Raw genomic sequence first — 5865 nt, forward strand, 5'->3', positions numbered from 1 at the left:
CAATTAATAGCCAAGAACACTTAGATTATTCTATTTCCCTCTCCCGAGCATCAAATAGAGTGTATCAACTAAGATTCAATTCCAATATCTCTATTAAAAATCTAGTTTTAGTGATATGTATAAAACGATGTTCTTCCTAAGGCTCCATTAATATTATATACTCTCCCGAGCTATATAAACAATTAATGTTGTAATTTCTATTGATCTTATTCTAAATCCCCTCTCCCGAGCAATGATTTTAAATAAATATGACAGATCAATTTATGGACAGTAAATTAAAAATACAATTGAAACTAAAAAAAACAATTAATCTAAGGAAATTCAATTTAATAAAATTTAAAAGTTGAAAAAGTGTCTCAACTAGGCTACATCATACCGCTAGACTATTAAAAGTTTAGTTCATCTTCAAACTTAAACAAAACCAAAACATGTTTATAAATCCAAACATGATTCAACAGTCAAAAAGAGATTTTAAAGTAGAATAACAAAGTCGTAGTCATTCTTTCGTGTCCGGTTGAGTGGCATTCGTCTTTGTTCCAAGTTGCTCTTCAATCAAATCTCACGATCAAGCTCTAAAATTCTCACAAGTTTGTTTTCTCAAAATGTTGTGTTTTTTTGTGGCAACTGCTCCCTGATTTTAACCTTCAAAATTTCTTTTTATATGCGCGTTGAAAGCCCATCAATCAAACCCAAGATCTCATCTCCAAAGATTTCCAAACTTTGTAATATTTCCATGTATGCACAGTTCCTGCAGAAGCGCATGTTTCCTGCAGCTGCGCATTCTGAAATTTTCCCATCTTGCGCAGAAGTGTACATTTCACGGAGAAGCACACAATTCACGCAGAAGCGCGAATCTCCATTTTCTTCAGTACCCGCAGACGCGCAAGTCATGCACGGAGGCTTTGTCCCTTTTTACCCAAGTTTATGTCAATCCTCCGCAGAAGCGCAAAATTATCCGCAAAAGCGAGTGTTCTAGTTTTTTCAAAATTTAATATTTTCTTCTAATTCTGTGGATTTTTTCTTCAAATGTTCAATAATTCCTACATACACACAAACAACAACAAAACCACATAATTTTTCTCGAAACACAACAAAACCAAATCAAAATCATAAATAAATTAAGTGCATAAAATGCACTTATCAAATTCCTCCAAACTTAAGTGTTTGCTAGTCCCGAGCAAAACTAATCTAAACCAACTCCAAAACAAACTCAGTTCAACCAAGTCATCAACAAACATGTTAATCGAGAAATAATATGGATCAATGGCCTCAAAAATACAAACACGTTAATCAAAACCACTCGAATCGGCGCAACGCGGATTCCTTCTTAGCGTCATATGATTCGAGGTGCTCAACTTGTGGCCTCGATTGGGTAAAATCCTGTTCCGCAATCGCTGTAAGGAGCTCCTTCAACTGCGTCTGGAGTAGGAAAAGTGTTGATCCCTCTCATTAGGTCCCGAATACAAGCCAAACAACAGAGGATCTCATATCATCAGGAATAAGATGAAGCAGTGACAGCATATATGGACACATTGGTTGATTTGCAACTTCGGGAAGAAAACAGGAAACTTGATGAATTTGAAATGGTCGAGATATGCAGCGAATTTGTTAACGCTGGCACCGATAACACATCCACGACGCTGCAATGGATAATGGCTAATCTTGTCAAATACACCCACATCCAAGCCAAGATTTACCACGAGATGGTCAGCATCATGGGACACCTGAAAAGGAATCAGCATGAGATGATCGAGGAAGAGGATGCACAGAAAATGTTATACCTCAAAGAAGTCGTATTAGAAGCCTTGCGGCGACACACACCGGATCATTTTGTTCTACCCCACAAGGTGACACAGGACGTCAAATTGGATGGTTACGTGATCCCTCATGATGCCACGGTGAATTTTATGGTGGCCGATATGTGTTGGGACCCAAAGGTGTGGGACGATTCCATGGAATTCAAGCCGGAGAGATGCTTGCCCATGAGTTTTGGAGAGGCTTTCGACATAACCGAGAGCAAAGAGATCAAGATGATGTCGTTTGGTGCCGGAAGGAGGATCTGTTTGGGACTTGAATTGGCACTGCTGCATTTGGAATACTTCATGGAAATTTTGATTTGGAAGTTCGAGTGGATTCCTGTCGAGGGTGACTAAGTAGATCTTACTGAGAAACAAGAATTCACCATTGTCATGAAGAATCCACTGCGTGCTCGAATCTCTCCCAGAATCTGAATCAATTTTGAAGCAGATTATGTAAAAATCAAAATTATGTTGGATATTGTGTGTGGTTTACAACTGCATGACACAAGTGGAGAGGAGTTTTCAATCCTTAGAGATTGGTAGAACCATCACCCAAGTATTTTTATAGTAATGTGTCTTGCCCCACTCTTGTATAAGGTGTAGGAGGAAGACATTGATCATGGCCCAATGAGAGCACCATTTGTGGATGTCCATTGCCACCCAATGTATACAATAGGGTTATGTCTTCCAAAATACAAACTCTTAACTTGTTTAATATGATGTTTTCTCATCTTTGAGAACTATCATTTACTCTAATTACACTCATCTTTCAGAACATGTGAGTGCAATATCGAGCACAACTAGTACGCGGAGATGGAATAAATATTATTGAATCGAGAACAATGTGTTCCGATTGTAGGAAAAACATTGTGGGTCATGAGGATCATACTCTCCTATTTAAAGTGTCTTTGGATCAAACTGTCATGTATTAGGAACAATCTCAGACTTATGCGGAATAATATTTTTGATTTGCTGAACAAGAAGACATGTCCATGTTAACATGCACCAATATCCTATAATACTTTGCATGACACAAGAGAAGAGGATTTTTCAATCCCTAGATATTGGTAGAACAATCACCCAAGTGTTTGTCTAGAAATATGTCTTGCCCCACTCTTGTCTAAGGTGTAGGAGGAAGACATTGATCATGACCCAATAAGAGCACCATTTGTGGATGTCCATTGTCACCCAATGTATACAATAGGGGTATGTCTTCCAAAATCAAAACTCTTAACTTGTTTAATATGATGTTTTTTCATCTTTGAGGACTATCATTTACTCTAATTCCACTCATCTTTCAGAACATGTGAGTGCGAGATTGAGCACATTTAGTACGCAGGGATGAGATAAATATTATTGAATCGAGAACAATGTGTTCCGATTGTAGGACAAATATTGTGGGTCATGAGGATTATAATCTCCTAGTTAAAGTGGCTTTGGATCAAAATGTCATGTATTAGGAACAATCTTAGACTTATGCAAAATAATATTTTTGATTTGCGGAACAAGAAGACATGTCCATGTTAACATGCACCAATATCCTATAATACACTGCATGACACAAGTGGAGCGGAGTTTTCAATCCTTAGAGATTGGTAGAACCATCACCCAAGTGTTTGTCTAGTAATGTGTCTTTCCCCACTCTTGTCTAAGGTGTAGGAGGAAGACATTGATCATGACCCAATGAGAGCATCATTTGTGGATGTCCATTGCCACCCAATGTATACAATAGGGGTATATTTTCCAAAATCCAAGCTCTTAACTTGTTTAATATGATGTTTTTTCATCTTTGAGGACTATCATTTATTCTAATTTCACTCATCTTTCAAAAAATGTGAGTGCGTGATCGAGCACAACTAGCACGCAGAGATGGTATAAATATTATTGAATCGAGAACAATGTTTTTCGATTGTAGGACCAACATTGTGGGTTATGAGGATCACACTCTCCTAGTAGACATTGACCAATCAAAGACTTTGACTACTACCTACCCCTCATTATTAAGCTCTATCGGTACACTTTATCCCATCCACTCTCTTCTTGGTTTCAGTTTGGTTAGGGTATACGCTGACAGAAAGTTGTGATCACGCAAAAATAATCCTATGTTCGATTTTGAGAGAACATCGGAGAAGGCTTGAGGGTTTGGAGGTTTGAGACGCATAACCGTTCAAAACAAGAAATAGTTAAAGCATGCTTCAAGGATAATCCCTATTTTTTGTGTCTTTAATTAACTAATTCATATTAATTATATAGAACAATCACGATCTAATTTTATGAGATTATTGTAATCACATAAAATTTTGGGCCACTAACATTTAGTGAAAATGAATTAGTTTCAAATTTTATAAGATTAAGTATCATTTCATATTAATTTAGAACAATCTCGGATATTTGCGACTCAAATATACAAGCAATTGGATATAAGTGACTCATTTTTTTGCATAATTAAAGGTAATTCTAAACTTAAAAAACTGTTGAGTGTGATATTTTGACATCGATTACCTCAATTTGCAATACGACAAGTGTATTTGAACTCCAATATTAAAGAAAATATGTGATAATGGGATCTGGCACAACACATGAGCTAGAAGAGTACAAATGTTTCTCAATTGAGCACATAATGTTCTACTTCTCAGGATAAAATTTTGGGCCACTATGATCGACGTTCCCAAGAGATATTAAATTAGTTTCAATTGTCTTGATTCGGGATAATTTCAAATATATTTGGAACAATCTCGGATATTTGCGGGATAATCAGACAGACAGTCTAGAATGTGAGATATTCATTCTTTTCAAATGCACAAACTTTGTCAAATATATGAGACGCATGCATTGTCCCTGATTTAGGATAACTTCAAATATATTTGGAATAATCTCATATTTTTTGGAATAAACAAATAGAAAATTGAGAATGAAATATTCAATTTTTAGGCAATATGACACACTTTTATGACTCGTTTATTTGAGGCAGTATGAAACTCACTTTTTTTGGTAATGTATGATTCAAATTCCCGAATTTAATCGATTAAAATTGAATATGTCGATTTGTTTTTATGTTGTAACGTGTAAAGTTCTAGGATATAAAGACAGAGATCAGTTGCACAAGTGTTAATATGTAGTACTCATGGTACATACGTAAAATAAAAAATGACTATCTGATTTATGATCATAAAATTATATTTTACCCTCACAATAAAACAAAAAGTAACATCATTATGACCTGTCCTGCTCACTACATATAAAATGTGTCTTAATCATAAATCAAACATTGATTGCGCCTCAAATCATAAATCAAACATTAAAATTTAAATAAAAACTAAATTAAACAAAGAACATATTTCATAAATTAATCACTGAAAGTACTCATCATTCAAGTATCTATCATCATCTTTAAACACAAAAATAAGTTTCGACCAAACAACTTCTAAATAAACAATGACTTACGAACCAACTTCACACGATACGACAACACAAGAGAACCCAATACATAAGAGTACACTACAACCAGAACTCAAATTAATATAAAACAATATTGTGTTCCACGGAATCATTAAATCAAGCATAAACCAACAATGTTTCCACTAGAACAAGCATATCTCCTCGAAGGTCCGTGCTCGAGCCAACTTCTATAACCACTAGCTTTCTCCTATTTAAGTGTAAAGATGGAGTATACGTTGCTTTCTTGATTATGGAAGCTCAATATTTTTTGTTATGTCGACGATAACTTCTTAACACCTAAATAAAAACAAAATAATTTACAATGAGCTTAAAAAGATAAAATCGTGTATGAAAATTTTAATAAAATTAGAGAATAATAAATAATTTAGTATTATTAGATTCACAAAATTATCTACTAAATGTTACAAATAATAAGCATGATGACTCCCCATAAATAGTCGTTCAGCTGTCTTGATAATCTCAGGATGTCTATCCAAGGAAAAATGAACTCGTCGAATAGAGTGCATTGATATGAAAGTATAGTACTTCTCAAACTATAGTGGAGATACATATCGAAGAATCATGGTTTCTAATGAAATTTCAGCACATTGTTCTCAGTCTCACAAAC

General features: G+C 35.1%; 1 pseudogene; it reads left to right on the top strand.

Moving 5' to 3' along the window:
* The first annotated feature begins 661 nt into the window (after positions 1–661).
* On the top strand, positions 662–2231 carry LOC140874155 (cytochrome P450 89A2-like; annotated as a pseudogene).
* Positions 2232–5865: the final 3634 nt, after the last annotated feature.

The sequence above is a fragment of the Henckelia pumila genome, chromosome 1, assembly GCF_033568475.1.
Source record: "Henckelia pumila isolate YLH828 chromosome 1, ASM3356847v2, whole genome shotgun sequence".
Classification (NCBI taxonomy): Eukaryota; Viridiplantae; Streptophyta; class Magnoliopsida; order Lamiales; family Gesneriaceae; genus Henckelia; species Henckelia pumila.